This window comes from Arachis ipaensis, chromosome B09 (assembly GCF_000816755.2).
Source record: "Arachis ipaensis cultivar K30076 chromosome B09, Araip1.1, whole genome shotgun sequence".
NCBI lineage: Eukaryota > Viridiplantae > Streptophyta > Magnoliopsida > Fabales > Fabaceae > Arachis > Arachis ipaensis.
In genome coordinates, this window is record NC_029793.2 from 118914817 (window position 1) to 118934778 (window position 19962).

The window sequence follows — 19962 nt, forward strand, 5'->3', positions numbered from 1 at the left end:
TTTCTTTCTTCTTCTCCCTCTATGTGTGTGTAAATTCTTGTGAGTTTCCAATATTTGGTTTCTGATGATGGAAATTTGGTATACACAGAACTGATTTGAAGAGACAAAAAATTGTGTTTCATGGCTAATAGATATCTCTCTATGTACACAGGGGTGGAAAATACATTGAGGAAGATACAAAGGCTGTCTTGAGACAAATATTAAATGTTGTTGCATTTTGCCATCTGCAGAATGTTGTGCATCATGATCTTAAAAAAATTCAGACGTGTTTGATTTTGGTTTTGAAAAATGTAGCTAGTTTCATGTTTCTCTCCAGCTCAGATCGATATTAGCGTTTCTCTGAATCAAAATAATAGAACAAACCTGTGCATTTTTTCCCTCTTCCTCTTCCTTTCTATTCTTAAAATAAGTTTGAAATTAAAGTTTCGGGATTCAATTATCTATTTTTTATTTGTTTAGTGATGTTCATTTCTCCATTTGGTACGGTGGGATTCAGAAAATTTAAGCTTTAAGGATCTGCCATTTTTGCTGCAGTATTGGTAGTGGAGTATTTGTTTTTTCTTCCTTAGTGTTAAGTTGTTTTGCTCCCTCAGAACCATCATTGTGTTAATCGGTGTGGGTTTAAGGTTCCGAATTACTTATTTTTTGTACATTATTTTATGAGGGAATGATGGCTACCTCTTAAGCATAGACTACAATTATTGCATTTGGACCTCAGTCAAAATTGATAATAATTTCCTTTCTACAGTTAGGATCCGTTAGTTGAAAGCATTTTTTTTCCTTTGAGAAAAAAATTTCATTCATGCATGTTGCATGCCATTTACTATCTTGGATTTGCTTTATATTTTACTTTTTGTTGTGCCTTTCAAATGAAAGGCTTAATGATATTGTTGGTAGTGCGTGCTTTGAGTCATTTCGCAAAGAAGCAAAGTTTCATGGTATATCGTGTATTGATTTTAGCATTGATTTTCTATTTGAATGGTTTCAAACCATAATTTGGGTGAATACTCCTCATTTGAAAACTCTTGCTTGAACTATGGTTTTAGAACTTCAAATTGAAATCCAAACATGCCTTCCCATCTCTCTATTTGTCTAGCCAACAGCAACAATAGACTTTCTTTTCAGCAAATATGCATTTACTAAGGGTAAAATAACTAATTGTTGTGCACTGTGCAATCTTCCTAAAAAGAAAGACAAAGAATAACATATACCTTATCTATGCTTATTTGAAAATACCGAGTGGCAAATCTAAATTGGAAAAAACTTCCATGCATCATCTGCTGTTGCTGCTCAGGATCCAACTATGCTTCCATTGCAGAATTAAGAGAAAATTACTGAGTTGCCTATAAACAACAATATAAGTAGGTTTTACACATGATTTGAATTTTTTGAAGTCTGAATTTATAATCAAGCGAAACAATAAGTTGGTATAAATATTTGCATGAATTAAGTGAATCAATGATGTAATTTTGTTATTCCCTTTGTAGAAAGGTGAACAATCACCTTTTTTCCTAATTCCAAAGCTAAGATACTTTCATACATGATGGGCATTCCAAACGTACCTAATTCAATTTTCTAGACAACCATATAAAATTTTTCTGAACAGAAAGGAAGAAATTAAATTAACAAGAAAATAAAGCTTCTAGGATAAAAGGATTTGGCTACTTGAAAATATTTTGTAAGCTCCTCCTCAAATTGGTTTTTTGTCCAATTAAAAAAGAATGTTAGAATGTTATACAAGTCAACCTGTTTAACTCGTTGGGTTATTTTAATTTACACATATTTTGCCATAAAAGAGCTTACTTACTATACTTTAAAAAATAATTTATTTGCTATATTCATAAAGTATTTTTGTTGAACTTTAACCATTATTAGAAAAAAGCCAAACAACATATTAAATGAGTTGTCGTCCATTAATTATATATATATTTTTATCGTTTTTGATTTCTCAAAGTATCCCTTCACCTCATATCCAGATCAAGGATTTAAATTTCAACACTTAGGCTGCGTTTGGTTTCCAGAAAAGGATAAAAAATGACATTAATTAAAAAGAAGACACAAAAGACGAAGACACAAAAATTAATATTCTTATATTTTATTCACTGGTAAATTAGAATAAATTGAAAAAAGTAATATTTATTCTTATTTTTTCATTCAAAAAAATTAGAAAAAAATATAATGATAAAAAATATAATTATATCACAAAATGCAACAGCCACAAGACAAATTATTTATTTAATTTGTTGAATGTTGATGTGATTCTGACTTCAATTTAAAATTTTAAATTGTTAATTCTTTAATTTAAAAAATTTATAAGTTATTTTTTAATCGAATATATAAACATAGTTAACCATACAAGTAATAACACAAATACGTTTATTTGTATTGAATTGATTAAATTGTTAATTCAAATTATATTCATCTACATTTTAAAAAAGAAAAAAGAAAGAAAAAAAACCATACAAGTAATAACACGGTGCCGTTTTAACAATACGAAAAAAGAAAGAAAAAAAAACTAAAACACCCTCACTTGACTTGCCCTCACCACTGTGACCTCACTCCCAAAACTCCAAAAGAGCATAACGCTGCTTGTCTTGCTTCGAACACAACAGAGAAGAACATGCAACCTCCATCTCGTCGCCGTTCTTCAACCTGCCCAGCCACCACCGCTATCGCGTCTGCTCCGCCGCGGTGCGCGCTGTTCCAGCGTCATCCAAACGCCTCTGTTCCGTCGCATTTTTGAGCCTCCACTCAGCCGCCATTTTTCCACTGTTCAGCTTCTCATCCGCCACTGTGCATCCTTCCGTTCAGCCAGCTCCATCGAGTATGAAAGCTTTAGCTCCTTCTCCCTTCTACTATTAATTTTCAGATCATGTGCAAACTAAGGTGATTTTTTTTCCTTCTTCTTTTTTGTATTAATTGTTCAGTTATTGTTTTAGTTAGCTATTGTTTTAATTAGTGAGTTGCTATTTCAGTTCTTATTGTTCTAGCCCTTGTGATTTTCTATTCGTGGGGATAGATGGTTTTTAATTTGCCTTTAAAATAGGAACACAAAAATTTTAAAAAAATTATAGTATATCTAATTAAAAAAAAGCGCTAAAAGCCAAAAACAAAAAACGTGCGCAGCGCCCTTTGCAGTTTGTAATACTTCAAATCAAAAATTAAAAATCCGACTATCTCTACTATCTCCTCTTCTGCCATTTAGTTACCATTGAACAAGAAAAACAAGGATTCTTGGTGGTGGAGAAAGAAGGATTGCTATACTATTAGTGCTATTTGTTTAAAGAAGGAAGTCCGCTGGAGGAGGTCCAATCGATGACATCGCTGAAGAAGGTCCGATCCATAACACCGCTGAAGGAGGTCCGATCCACGACACTGTTGAAGGAGGTCCGCTGCTTCTTTTCACAAATCGCAGGTTATGTTAATCTCTTATCATACTTGTTCTTATCATTAATTTAATATGATATTGATGGTACTTGCATTCAAAGTTTTCTTGGATTATCGCATGTTTGTTGAATTAGATTTTGCTGGTGCTGTAAATTTTATTGTTCATGAAGACCCTGCATCCCTGAGATTGAAAAATGTTTTTAAACCTTCAAAATCATCTCTTCCCAAACCCAAATCATTTTTTCTTAAACCCTTAAAAGGTACAACTATATTCCATACTAAAATACTCATATGATTAAATAAAATAAATAGAGATATTATTTTATGTTTGCGCTGTTATTTTTGGTAATGACTTTTACACAATTTATTCTAGGTTCATTCAATTTTAGTTTATCCATTAATTATTGCTTTCGTTGATTCTATATATACGTGTACCTAATGAGTCATGATATTTTAGGAGGTGATATAATTCAACACAATTGAAAGTGCGACACATAGAATTAGTAATCATGCATGGTTATTTTTCTTGTTTTAGTTACTTGGAGGTTTCTTTGCCCATAATTAAAAAATATGGTTGGCATGTGCTAGTGAATTATAATATATGCATAGAATAGAAAATAGAAGTGGAATAGAATAGCTAGATGCCTATATTCACTTACTAAAAGCTCCTAAATAGAGATTTTTGTTGCCTGCAACTCTTCCAATCCGAGCTTGCCATCTACCATGTTGATGATGCCTACATTCATATTTTAAAATATAATAATAAACTCTCTAATAACACTGATACTTGGATAAGAGCAAGTCTTAAGCAAAAAAGAATAACATTAATTCTTTATTCATATCAATTAGGTTCACTGCATTAACAAATTTTAATTATACCGGTTATTAATAATTACATTATACATTATTGTATAGATATATTTTAAGTTCTAATAATCAAATTACCTTGTTACTCCACGATAAATGGATGCACCACGAGAAAACCCACTACTCTTCTTGCATGACAAAATATTATTTATATATAATTCATTATTCATATTTCTGAATAAAATTAATTAGTTACAATAAAAGTATATACAGTTGCAAATACACATACCTTCTCAATGACGCAACATACACTTCCCTTGTCATGTGCTTCATTTCTTCCAACTCTTTTTCATATTGACTAATCTGAAGTCATTATCAAAATTATATTCCAACAGAATAAGTAATCACTATATATTTTGATTTAATTTATATGTACTATTAAGTATACAAATAAACTATAAGATATAGCATTCAACCGTATATTGCTACATTAACAAAAATGTTGTACTTCTATATATTTATCATCTTAACAAATATTTGATAATTAAATAAATAGTGTTTTATCTTATTATTATCTTGTAGTGAATATTTTTTAATTTAATTTTACTTGAATATGTTAATTCAAATTTTGTGATCTAAATTGTGCAATAATGTTTTATTATTCTTTTTTAGTGGTAACTATCGCTTCTAAATATTTTAACAGGTTGTATTTTAAATATTTTAATAACACTTTATTTTTAATTTATTTTTTATTTGACAGATAATCATGGTACCAAAAGGTAGAGGTGGACGAATAGTACAAAACACTCGTATCGATCAATCTCAGCTTTCCTCGCATAGGCCAGGTATACATTTGCCGTTGAATTTATTTTACCATTAACAACTCTTGATTTAGGAAATATGATGTATGCTTATTTTATTGAGTTTAGTGAACAAACTGTTGACATTGATTCTAGTTGTACAATACATTTGAGTTGTACAATACATTTGAGTTGTATGTTTTCATTGTGATTTAATTAATCATAGGCGAGAAAATGGTCTTACCGTATCTTTTTTTTTATCTTCTTTTCTGTTTAGGTCAACAGAACGACAATAATAATGAACCTCATCTTATACAATTGAATGTGAGATCAACATCACAACTATCCCCACAAGTTTTATCACAATCGTCCCCACAATTAGATGGTATGATTTACTTCAACTATTAAATGTTTACATATTCACAAATAACTACACATCTAATTGAAAATTGTCCCATACTTATTGTAGGTGCAAATTCATCTGATGCATCTGCTTTAGACACAGAAGATAATGAACTACCTAATGTTGGACAATTAAGTGTGCATACTAAAACTAGGAGTAACAGAAAGTTGGTAATGGCTATAGAAAAAGGCGATAAATCGTAAGTAGTTATAATATTATTTTGACCTTGCTATATCCGCATACTTTCTACTTAAAATAAAAAAGCAGGGTACCACTAAGTGTAGTACCTTTAATTTATTAGTTTATCAGTAGATTTTACCCCTGATTAGGTTGTAACTTTTATATATATTTATTTTACACTTTATCATGTTAAATTATCTGAAAAGGTAGAATTCATGACTCTGATTTTACTGTTCATTCATTAATCTTGTTAGAAATGCATGTATTGTATTTTTTAAAAGAAGTATAATAACATATGAAAATTAAATTATAATAGTGTATTATTCTACTAATTTTATGTATTTATGACACTTGGATAGCTTCTCCATTGAGATTACTCAACTTTTCTATATAGATAGATAGATTGATTGATAGATATGATCCCACAAGTTTTGATGCAAGCCTTAAAACTGATTCAATATACTCCTACTTGTTTTTTCGATGTAATCACAAATTAAATTATAGTGATGCCGAAGTTGCTACTTTTGCTTTTACTCCTTTATCATCGTCACTTTTTAAGGCATATTTGGGACATAACAATATCACTTTTTCCCTCTTCGTTTCTTGTGGGTTTACAATTTGAGATGAAACATATTTGTCTTTAGTACAAAAGACACTAACCTCCCAAGGTGGATTTGTGGTAACTCCACTCTATTTGTCCAAGTGACATTCACCTTGCTTTAGATGGTGCATTAGGAGTGTTTACTGTTTACCATTATATTTTAGAAAATACAACAGTACAACATTATTATTACCTAAATTTCAAAGGTCAATGCATGATACTAGAAATAGGGGGTTAGGTTTTTATTTCATCAAATCTCAAAAGGGGTGAGTCATGTGTGTAATTTACCTTGGTTTTATGATGATACTTTTATAGTGCATTTGATAAACTTGATTTTTATTTAAAAAACAGCCATTAGCTGAACCCACCTAATGTGGACAAACTTTTTTCTCTTTATACGCTTGCCATTTGTGGTTGCTAATGCTATACAATATATACCATGGACAACATTGATTTTAAAAGTATATGTTTCACTGCTACAACTAATCTAAATTATAGAATGAAAAATTTGATCCAACAAGTCTTAATGCAAGGCTTAAACGTTCAGATTATCTAAATGTTAAAATTATTAAAACTGACCCAATCTGCACCTACTTGTTTTTTTCATGCAATCACAAATTATCACAAAGGTATGTTTGCTGTTAGAGTCTTATATATGTGTCCTTTATGTTATAATGTTTATTAATTTATTATATTTATTTTTTATAAAATAAACAAAAAATAAATATGAGGAAATAAAATTTACTTTAGCTCTATTTTAGTTCATTTAAATTTAAACTAGCAATAATTTACAGTGTGCTTAGAAGGAGATTACATGAAAAATTCCGAGTATAGAAATGAGATTAAATCTGCCATATGACCAATTCTATTTGTTGTTGGGTATATGAAATTCTTGTTTGAATTGCTCAAATGAAGATGACAATGGTTGCTGTTTTAGTCTTGCACTCTTGGGAGCTTTATATTCTTATGATTTATGTTATTTTTATGAATTATTTTAAAGTGATGAGTAATATAGCTAGCCTAGAATTTGTTGTTGCTTTGATGATCTATGTTGTTGTGTGTTAAACTATTTTTTATAATTGTATATTTTTTAATGTAGGAAGAAATTTACAGATCATACGGTAACTCGTAATGTCTCAAAAGATTTGTTAAGTAGGATGCCTTCTCCAGTGCCAAGATGGCAAGATTATTGGCGAAACATAAAAGACGAGTTGTTTAAAGTTTTTCTGGTTAGTGATTATAATGTTGCTTTAATGCGATTTTTACAAATAATTGGATTGAGTAGTTGCTAAGTCTTTCACTCTTTAAATTTAGAAAAAACATGAATTTGCATCAAATTATGATAAGGCTATGGCAAGAACTGTTTGGAATAAGACAATGCATGACCACTATCCTGATATTTTGAAAAGAGTAAGGGATAGAGCTTTTAAGAAAGCAAACTCTACTAGTATTGCTGACATTAAAGGTCATGGACCTAAAGCAATGAAAGTTGAAGTTTGGAATGGATTAGTTGATCATTGGTTAGATTTAAAGTGGCAAAACAAGTCTGTGACCGGTCAAAAAAATAGGACTGCTATGCCTGCTCATAAACTACACACTGCATGGTCTATCAGTTTTGGCAAACACAAGAGAAGAAAGGTATAAAGAAAAATATTACCTATCTCAAATGATTTATGATAGTATGTTCTAATAAATGTTGTTACAGGAAGCTAAGTTGAAGCATCGTGTATCTTTTCTTAAAGTATATGATGATATTCATAAGAAAAAAAAAGTAGAGAATATGTTTCTGAAGTATCCAAAGAAATTATTGGATGTTCAAAAGGAAAAAAATGGAGAATATGTTTCTAAAGTATCAAAGGAAATTATTATAAGTGTCTTTAATTTTGTAGTATAATTTAGTTTTAGTTTTCTTAATAATATGTCCTTATTTGTCTACTGTAGAACTTATATGGAGAGGCAATATCACAAAAATATAGAGAAGATTTAATAAATCAACCTAAGGTTGATCCTAACGTATGGACGGAAGTTACAGGAACCAATAAGAAATGACAAGTTCATGGGCTAGATCGCAGTCTAGATATTGGTATTCGTGATCACAGAGATGTGCCATTACCAGAAGATACAAGTGTTTCTACAGTCAAACCAATTTCACAAGCCAACATCGCCGAAGTTATTAAAGAAGCATTGCCTAATACTATAAATGCAGTGTTGCCTAGTATTGTAAATGAAGCTATATAGAGTAATTTACTATCTCTCCTTTCTAAGATTCCAGGATTCTCCCAAGAAAAGGACTATTGGAATGATTTTGCTGGCAATAATATTGATCAGGTGGCTTATGTTAATACATTTTGTTAGGCTTTACTTATATAGATAGTTTATTTGTTTGATAGATAATTGATTGGGTAATTTGTTTCATTTTCACGTTTTATAGAAATTAGCTTACTTTTATTGGTAGTTTACTTAGTTGATAAATAATTATTTGGATTGATTTTTATAGTTACTGTTATTGTTAGATTTAGCATGTTTTGGTATTTTATTTTTGAAGTGTCTATGTTGGAGATGTTACATTAAACTTTTATTTTAATAAATATGTTAGGTTTGAATTTTTTTTTAAACATGTATAATTTTGATGAACTAATTTTATTTGTATGTATTATAATCTTTTAGTTCAATCACTAAAATAAAAAAAATAATATGATGTTTATTTTAATATAGCGAAAAAAATGATATTCTAACTGATATTCTAGAAAAATTAGCGACATACTTGCTATTGATGATGTGACAAATTAAAGACTCCATTGTGACTGAAATATTTGTGAGATACCTATCAATTTGTTACTAGTTTAAAAGGAATTTGCGATGACATTTTGTGATAGTATTGCAACTAATTGACTACATATTATTTCCTAGCAAATTAGCAATTATTTCATAACTCTACTTTCTTATTTCGAATAGTTTTGGTTTAGCGACAAAATTCCTACAAATTTAATTAAGAATTTTCAAAGATTAGCTATAGGTTTGCTACAAAATATGACAGATTTGCGATCATATTAGCAGACAACTTGCGACGAGTTAGGTTCGGAAAAATTTCTTACTAATTAGCGTCAACTAATCATTCCATTTTGTCTACGAAGTTAGCTTGCATTTAGCGATGAGTTTACTGCAGTAGAGTTTGTCGCTAATTAGCGACTGCCGTTTAGTCAATTTCTTCTATGGAGTTAGCTTTTACTTTAGTGATGGATTTGTGACTATCTATTCAATAGCTAAAAAACTTTCCGATGAATTAGCGACTGTTGTGTTTGTCTTACTAGTCTACGACTTGTAATTAACAAGGAAAGCATTAGTTGCTAGGAGGTAGCTAATCCGTCACAAATTATATTTTACGTTAGATTAGTGATGATTTTACAACTTTTTTTGTGATAGCTAATCGGCCATATTCTTATATAGGATTGACCTGTTTATTTTTTCTTTGTTTATAGACTTCAATTTTTAAGTCCGGACTTTATCTTTAATTTTTTTTGAAAATACAAAAAAAATATTTAAATAAACTGTTGATTTCGCCCAAAATTTAAACTGGTCTAATTTGAGAGATAAAAATCAGTTCCTGCAAATAGATATACAGATTAAGGTTTGAGTTGACGAATTTAGGCTATTTTGACGGTATTGGCTGTGAGCTCTATAAAACCAAATCGATTTGATAACAATTTAAAAAAGAAAAGAAAAAAGAAAAATAACACACTCATTATTTCACATTGCTCCAATATGCTAATTGCCAACATACAGTCACTCAGTCAGTAGCAAAAAAACCAACGCTTGGAGACAAAAAAAGAAAAGAAATGCACTTCAACTATCCAGCATAACAACACCGCTCAATTCACAGTTGCTTTGAATACCATCAAGTTCAAGCCTAATAGACACGATTTAGAATCCACTTCAAGAGTGACACGATTGTGCGTCTGATACAAGATTCTTCAGTTTTGTTGAATGGATTCAAGTTTGTTCCGTTGAAAAAAATTCATGCAGAGTCTAAGAAAGATGGTTATTTAGTTGGTAAGTACTTTGTTAGAGTAATCTATAACCCATGTGATGTTTAATTTCTTGAAAGCTATTTTTTAAGCAAAATAATTTTATCGATATGATTTATTACATAATATGTCTATATTTAATGTATGTTATTTGAATTGGCTAATGCGTCGTTTTTGTTATAGCTATAGTACCAAAAAAATTGTATTATTTAGTGAAATTTTTTTTCAATTTGGTAATGGCTTTGTTTTTATTCTTATGTGTTTTATTTTAACACATCTAAATTCAAATTTCATATATAGCAATTAAAGAATTGGTGTCTTTAAAAGTATCGTCGGTAACAAAAAAAAAGCTAGATATAATTGATTAACACCAATGTTATTAGTTCAATATATTTTTTAAGTTATTTTTTTTCAATAGGAATATCACACAATCGATGATAATTTTTTTTTAATGTCCATATTTAATTATTTGTAATTTTTAGAGTATTGATTTGGGTCATTGTAAACTAATTTATTTACTACTAGGCTACATCCCATCTTATTATCCAAGACGAGTTATTGTAATAAATTTAATATAAATTTATCCATGTGCATGTGTAGTTGGTTTTGATTGAATTAGTTTTTCTGTGGGTAGTTGTTCGTATTTTCTATGTGTTTTTATTGTTAGACTGGTCTTGAATAAATGTTTGTGTTTAATATTTTTTGTGCGAATGCCTCTGGTTGTACTGCTTTTAATGGTTTGTTTATTTTATGCGGTGTTTGAATGCATGTTAAGCGTCATAATATGCTTCTAGTATTTTTTTTAATTTGTTATGTCTTTTATAGGAATTATCAGTATTTCCAACACATACTACAATTCCCAGCTCTTTATCAATGAGGAGTTTCCAACTGTCAGGGATTTCTTTGCAAGGTACAGTGTATAAATTAATAGTTTGGGCAGCAAATATTTATATAAGGTTTTTGTGACTATTTAACTATTAGCAAATTTTAGAAATTCTTATTTAAAAAATGCAAGGGTGAACAAATTGGATCCTATTGACGAACAAGGAATAATGCCGATGGTTTGTAATCAACCTGTTTCTATTGGAGAAGATTTTTTGCATCTGTCAGGCTACAAGCCAATTGCTGAAATAAAAGAGCATAATCAAGTAAAATTTCTTGGTTAGTCTCCCTTTTTGTCAATTATCATATCTAATGTTTGTTAAATCATAATCTCAATGGTCGTGTTATACCCTTGCATCCATCAATTTTAGGATGCTGTATTTGTTACTGATGGGATGATTAAAGAAGTTGAGATTGAGTTTGGTTGGTGGTACAAAGAATGTAAAAAGTGCTGCCGTGGCTTAAGGAAACTTGAGAAAAGATATTTCTATCCCAAGTGCATTGACGACTACAGGTTCTATGTGCCAACTCAAACTAATTCTTTAACATTTATGCACTACATACTCTGTCTAAGAAAATTATGGTATAAACTAATCATTTGTATTATTTTTTGAGAAATTTTATTATTGTTGACTTCCATCATTCAACATTTAGTTAGCCTAATCTATTAAAGATAATTAATTTTAAGTATGGCTACCCATCTCTATCCTATCATAACATAAATCAAGAGTTAAATCTAATTAACCAAATGAAAGGGTTTCATTGTCATTGAAAGGTGGATAGGTATAGTAAGGTGACATAATATTTTGTGAGTTATGCTGTTTGGAATTGTGATGTGTTGTTAAACTAATCCCCCGTGTGGGTTCGAGACTCTTGAATAAGGTATTAAAAAAATAATTGCATCCAACTCAATAATAACATACTAAAGGCAGCATATGTATTGGTATAATTTATGTAGTATATTGTTCTTGAATTGTAAATGCTTTGGTAAATAATAGGTACAACATCCACGTAAGGGTGATTGACTACACAGACACTGCCTCTTTTGTTTTGTTCGATGGAGAAGCTGCAAAATTTCTTGAAGTTTCTGCTAATGATCTTAGGTAGTCTTGTATGACTAAGGTTTGATGTCATATTCACTTTTTGTGTTATTTGTTCTGAACTCTACCTTAATGTTTATTATTTATGAGAGCATGAATGAATTTTTTTCTGCTAAATGCGAAGGATGTTGAGAAAAATTCCTGTCCCAAAGAGATTAATAAGCTTAGGGATATTAATTTCATCTTCAAAGTGCAACTCAAGATGAGAAATCTGAATTCTTATGAGTCATACGTGATTCATGTGCTGAGGATGACTAATGAGGATTCTTTGGTCTTTGCTTTCCTGGATAAATACAATCCTGACCATGTAACCCCATCCTGCTAATAACTTTTCTTTGGTTTCGGTATCGCGAAAATAGATCAACCATATTTTGATGATGTCTTTTTATTGAATCAATTGTTTTGTAGGAACTTTTGTTGCATGAAAATTCTGAGCTACTGAGCCTGTCTACTAGTCCATACAACCGTTCTAAAGTTCATGTCAAATAATTTACAATTTAAATAGTTATAATGATACTCTTAGTCTATATAGTAATGGTATAGCTTTGGTTCGATGGGAGCTAGTTCAGGCTCCAAAAAAGTTAGGTGGTTTAGGAGTAGGAGATGCGATGGTTCGTAATGCAGCACTGTTGTTTAAGTGGTGGTGGAGGTTTTCAAAGGAAGATTGCCCGTTGTGGAAAAAGGTGTTATGCTCCTGCAATAATCTCAATCCTAATGTATTACTTTCTGCTCAGTAATTACCTACTAGAGGGGGCCATGGAAGGATATCTGTCAACTACAGATCAAGGAGCAGCATGTAAGAGACAAGATAATATCCGGATTGACCATGGAAATCGGTGATGGTAGAAGAACTCGATTCTGGGAGGATGTCTGGCTATTTTGTGGGCCTTTGAAGGATAGGTTTCCAATGCTCTTCTCGGTTTCAATACAGAAAGACTCTGTCATTGGGGATTGTGGGTTTTGGGATGGGTTAGTGTGGATTTGGAATTTCCAATGGAGGCGTGAGTTATTCCAATGAGAGTTAGAACTTGTGAGTCAACTACATGACATTCTGAGGCGGGTAAATCTAGCAGCTGACAGTGAGGATAGGGTTGTGTGGAAGTTTGACCGACAAGGTGTATTTTCTACTAACTCATTTGTACAGGTATTGCAGGAGGAAACACTATCAGAGGATGTAACAAGTTATAGTTTCACCAAGACTATCTGGAAAGGCTTAGTTCCTCCAAGAGTAGAGCTATTCGCTTGGTTCGTCTTGTTAGGCAGAGTGAATACAAAAGAAAGACTGTGCCGATTTGGGATACTCAACCATGAGGATAATGTGTGTGTACTGTGTAATAAAGATGTAGAATATGTTTATCATTTGTTTCTTGGATGTGATTTTACTTGGCAGGTGTGGTGTGCCTGGTTAGCTCATCTTGACAGACAGTGGTCCATCCCCGGTACTTTGAAGGAACACTTCCAGAGCTGGACAGGAGCAAATTGTAGCAAGGAAGAGCGCAAGAAATGGTTCATATGTTTTTTTTGCGATAGTTTGGAACGTTTGGATCGAAAGGAATAGGATGATATTTCAGCATAAAGAAAAAGGGGTAGATGAGATCATCAATTTGTCTAGTCGTAGTTACCAGGAGTGGAGGTGTGGTGATCCCTTTTGTTGTTGATGGCTATGCCGAAGATAACAAGGGGATACGTTATAGTTTGATCAGTAATCCGTGGTCATGGTCTATGCTACCTAGTATCTTTGGTTTTTTCCTTCACTATTCTTTCGCTCCACGTTGTGTGTTGAGCTTATTTGTTTCAAAAAAAAACTAAAATATTATCATTCTTATTATTATTGGTACAGGATAGCGTATCCCAGGCGTGTGAGAATGAGTTTGAAATAAAAACTCCATCATCTGCAATTGATGAGAAACATAGTTCCAAGATTCTCAGAACTAAAAAACATATAAAAAAGGTTGGAGACGTGTCAGTTTCATCCAAATCTAAGAAAGGAAAGTGGGTTGTGATGGAGGACTAAATCATCAAGACTCTAGGCAGTTCAATTTATAAGATATAAGAATAATTTATTTAAACTATTATTTGAATGAATTATGGTCCTTTGAGAGAGATTAGAATCTACCATATATAAGTAGTTTAGTTCTCTTTAATCTTTGTGTTGACCTTAATTTATAAATTAGAACTTGATACATTAATTATTTGGTTAATAAATATTTATTATTATTATTATTATTGTTGTTGTTGTTGTTGTTGTTGTAATAAGCTTTAATTTTGCTGCACATACTTACAAAACAAAAGTATTCACTAAATATAGCTTTAACTTCTTTTTTGATGTTAAATTATCAAATAAAAAATACTACTAAATATAACCTATTGAGTTTAGTACATGAATAAGACTAACTTTATAGGGAGAAGTAATTAGTCATATTTTTTTATCCTACAGCTTATAGTCGAACAAAATAATTAGAAGACATATTTTTTATTCTACTACTTATTTTTTAACTTTACATCATGGGAGAGTGGAGAGTGAGATACACAAGGGAGGAGCAAAAAATCATGGGTGTATCTTCTAACATGTGAGAAAGAAGAGTGGTTGCTGAGTGAGAGTGATTGTTAGGTTTTGGTGTTGTGTGCAGCTGTAGCTCACCGAAGTAGGTTAAGTTATATTTATATAAACCCCTAAATGGAAACTTTTGATTTCTCTAAAAAAAAAGAAATTTTTTATTTGAAAATTGAAATAAAATAATTTCTTTGATTCTTTCCAATAAATTATAACATCTACACATTAAAATTTTAGCTCGGCTCAAAATACAATAGCTTTATATTAGAACTCTATAATTACATACAATTATCGTATTTAGTATTTGATTATTAGACATTTTTTGGAGGCGTTATTGTTGAACATTTACCACATCTTTATGTAAGTTTTATTTTTTATTTTAAATAAAAATTTTAAGTGTCGATCAATCTTTTATTGATTAGTATTTTAATTTTAATTTGTTCAAATTCTCTGTGATTTGTACTTTTTTACGGTTCACATGTTTGATATTGTTTTGCTTAATTAGTTTTACATACAAAATGTTAATATTTTAGTTCATAGAAATCATTTTTCTATCTCTTTTAACCTTTCTATTGAGATAGTAAAAAAGATGGGCCTTTGACAATAGAATTTGCATCACCAAGATCAACTTTTTTTTAAATAGCTAGCTACATAGCTAAAATAAATAAGGTTTCATTTTTTGCATTACATGTATAAAATTATAGGTATAAAATTTCAAAATTTTTCTTTGTTGTAAATTATTAGCATAGTAGTTGAAAATAAATAATATTTGTATAATTGTTAAATATTTAAAGATAAACCAAGCTATTAGGCATTCTCTATAAGTGCTATTATTACACAATGCACTACGTCTAAAGTTCAATTTTCTTTTATCAGATGGATTAAAGTTTGTTAATTTGGATAATAATTTTATTATTCACTTAATCTAATTATCCAAAAAAATATTTTATTATTTATAATTTAAAATTGAAAACTACATGTCACTTAACAGATAATATTACCTGTCACGTGTGTATTATTATTATTATTATTATTGAAACATACCATAAAGTTGTTGTTAATTTCGAATACTTAATCCAATTTTTTATACTTAAATTTTAAATGACTAAAATTATTATATGTTGAATATTTTATGCATAACTAATTTTTTTGTTATTTAGATTAGAAAATATGATTTATTAATCACTTCTAAATTCAAGTTTAAAAATAGCCCATCTTATTTAGCCTTGCAATGTCTATTGTTGTTTCCGTATGGGGATGATGGGTTTCATTTGGGTATTGCAACATCAGATTCTATCTCTGTTAGGCCTACAAAAAAAAAAAAAAACAAAACAATCACTTTGCGATAATTCTTTGCTTTTTGCCTACAGAAAAGGACGAGTGAATCTCCGTTAATTCTAAAATCAAAGAGATTATTCCAACATTTTTTAGTGGGTGCATACACAATGGTGGAATCAGAGAGGTTAAAATTCTTTAGGTGTAAACAACCACAGTTGAGAATTGATAAATACAAATGTCTGCATGAAAGTCTTATAAACTGGGATGTAGATGCTGCAAGGCTTGGCAAAAGAATCATTCTTTCCAATACTTTTACCAGTGGCCCTAGGTACATGATGAATAATTGCAAAGATGCATCTGCAATTTGCAAATATGCAGGATATCCTAGCTAGTTTATCACTATGACCTGTAATCCTGAATGGGATGAGATAAAAAGAGAAGTGACTCCCATTGATTGAAGGCAGAAGACCGCCCTGATATATTATGTCGAGTTTTCAAAATCAAGCTTGATGTTTGATTGATGACCTAAAAGAGGGAAAAATCTTTGGCAAAATTTTGGGATGTAAGTCTGTGTTTATGCAATACCTTATTAAAATCTTATGTTGTAATGTTTTACTCATTTGTCTTTTCCAATTTTCAGATGTTTGCACTATAGATTTTCAAAAGAGAGGACTTTTGCATGCACATATCCTTTTATTCATGAGTAACAAGTTCAAGCCACAAATACCATATGACATAGACAAACATATAACGGCTGAAATTCCTGATGAAAATGAAAGGCTAAATCTATATGGAGCTGTTCAAAATTACATGGTACATGGTACATGGTCCATGTGGTTCGTACAACAAGAATTCACCTTGCATGAAGAATGGATCCTGTTCAAAGTTTTATCCCAAAGAGTTTAGACAGCGAACACTCATTGATGAAGTTGGGTTTCCCAAATATAGGCGTACTAATAACGGTCGAACTGTGAAGAAAATGAAATGTGTACTAGACAATAAGTTAATTGTTCCGTATAATCTAGAAATCAGGAATACACATGCCAAACAAATTCTATTAAGTATCTGTGTAAGTATGTACACAAGGGTAATGATTGCATAATAGCTACCTTATACAACACTGGTGATTTGTTAGAAACCATACAAGTTGTTGACAAAATCAGGAATTACTACGATTGTAGGTACATTTCGGCATGTGAGGCAGTCTGGCATTTATTTGGATACAAAATCCAAGAGAAAGAACCATTTGTAATTAGACTTCCATTCCATTTGGAGGATGAGCACCTGTGGTTTATAGTAAAACTTCTAATATAAATGATATCGTCGAAAGAGCAGTATCTCGTAAGTCCATGTTTATTGGGATGGATGGTGGCTAACATGTCATATCCCTATGCTCGAAGTTTGACTTATACTGAGTTTCCAACCAAGTTTGTTTGGAAGGACAATACTTTAAAGTGGTTTCCTCGAAAGCAAAGCTTTGCAATTGGAAGGTTGACTCATGTACCTGCAGGTAATGACGAGTTTATATTCAATTTTGATCTTATTTGTTTGATGATTTAAATTTAAAATCTTAACAGCATGTACCCCACGCCTATTTTATTCGATTTATCAACACTAGAAAATAAATGTTCAAATAACTTTCAACAATTATAATCTAATGCTCTATAGATTATACAATTTTAGCATTGTTCTCTATTTTTTATAAAAAATAATTTTATACGCATGTGTACCTATATAATAATTGAAATCGTGTAACCTAATTCATTTAGCAACTTAGAAGTGAAATTTTAACCAAATTTTTTTGCAGCAAATACCGAAGAATATTACTAACAGCTTTTCTTAAATACTCAAAGAGGATGTATGAATTTTTAAGATTTAAGAACAGTAGAAAGAACAATTCATGCTACTTATAAAGATGCATACTTCACTCTTGGACTCTTACAAGATGACAGAGAATTCATGGATACAATTAAAGAAGTAAGTTCGTGGGCCTCAGAATCATATGTCAGGAGGTTGTTTATCATTCTATTAACATCCAATAATATCTCAAGACCAGAACATGTCTGGGATAGATGTTGGCATGAACTCTCAGATGATATTTTGTATCGACAAAAAACCATGTTGAACATGAGGGGTGAGTTTTATTAATTGCAATTATAAAAATCCTTTATTATTGATCATTTTTACTTTGATTGAATTTTTATAATATCGTATAATATGTAGAGTTAACCATGTCAGATGATGAGATTAAGCAATTGTGCTTAATGGATATAGACAAGATCTTATATTCCTATAATAAAACCTTGAAAGATTATCCTCCTATACTTTTAGCAATTGAAGTTGATAGTTCTTTGTTAATTGAAAGGGTTATCAGGGAAGAGCTAAACTTTAACAGGGATGAGTAAAAGAAAAATGCCTCAGACATGTTAGCCATCTCAGCACTTGAGTAGAAACATGCATTCGATAAAATTGTTACACCTGTGTATTGTGATGAAGGAGATTTTTTCTTTGTGTATGGTCATGGGGTACTGGAAAAAATTTCTCTGGAACCTTATGTCTGCTGAGATTCGCTCAAGGGGTGATATTGTATTAAACGTTGCTTTAAGTGGTATTGCATCTTTACATCTTCCCAATGGAAGAACGACACACTCAAAGTTCAAAGTACCACTGAATATAACTGAGGATTCTGTATGCATGTAATATCAAACCTGGTTCCCCTCAAGCAATATTACTGTTGAAAGCCAAACTTATAATTTGGGATAAGGCTCCAATGGTTAGTAGGTACTGCTATGAAGCGCTTGATAAATGTTTGAGTGATATCATGAGGTTTTCTCCAATATATAACAAAGATTTTCTCTTTGGAGGAAAAGTGGTTGTACTAGGTCGAGACTTTAGACAAATCCTTCCTGTCATTCCATGAAGATCAAGATAAGATATCGTTTATTCAACTGTGAATTTGTCTTACCTTTGAAAATTTTGTCAGGTGCTCAAACTAACAAAAATATGAGACTCTCTGTAGGGACAACTTCTTCAAATCAAGATGAGACTGAGCAATTTGGTGAATGGTTATTGAAAGTTGGTGATGGTCTAATAGGTGACAATATAGATGGTGAATCTGAGATATGTCTTCTAGAAGATATTGTCATTCCTTCTTCGGACCAGACATTTGATGAATTGGTTCATTTTTCTTGAAAACATGCCTTCAAAGGATTTTTTCAAAGCAAGAATTATACTGGCTCCCACGTTGGACATTGTTAAAAAGGTCAACAACTATCTGATAGCTATCATTCTTAGAGGAGAAAAATTATATCTTAGTTCGGGTTCAATTTGTATGGATGAAGGGAATATGGAAAGTCAACTAAATCTCTATGGACCTGAATTATTGAATAGCATAAATTGCTTTAGTTTGCCTCCACATAACTTAATACTCAAGGTTGGTGTTCCGGTGATGTTATTGAGGAATATTGACCAATCTAGTGATTTTTATAATGGTACAAGATTACAAGTTAGGAAGCTTGGAAATCATGTCATAGAATGTGAAGTCTTAACGGGTAACAACGTTGGTCATATTGTTTTGATTCCAAGAATGAATATGGTACCAACAAATGAAACTGTCCCAATTATATTTCAACGAAGATAATTTTCCATAATAGTATTGTTTGCCATGACAATTAATAAGTCTCAGGGACAAACTTTATCTTATGTTGAATTGTACTTGTCCAAACCAGTTTTTACACATAACCAACTATATGTGGCACTTTCAAGAGTTAAGAGTAAGAGAATTTTAAAAATTTTACTTATGAATCATGTAGAAATATCTGCAAATTCAACCATTAATATTGTTTATAGAAAAGTTTTTGAAAAAATAGAATTTTAATATAAATATTTTAATTTTATTTTAAATTTTGTATTAAAATTAATGTATAATTATTTTACTTAAAAAAA

At 30.8% G+C, this 19962-nt stretch overlaps 1 protein-coding gene across 1 annotated transcript in view; it reads left to right on the plus strand.

Moving 5' to 3' along the window:
- Positions 9970-19962, plus strand: part of LOC107618424 (actin-related protein 9) — a gene marked incomplete in the record, with an annotated part of 18563 nt that continues 8570 nt past the window's right edge. Inside the window, 1 exon segment of the mRNA XM_021112543.1 lies at positions 9970-9992.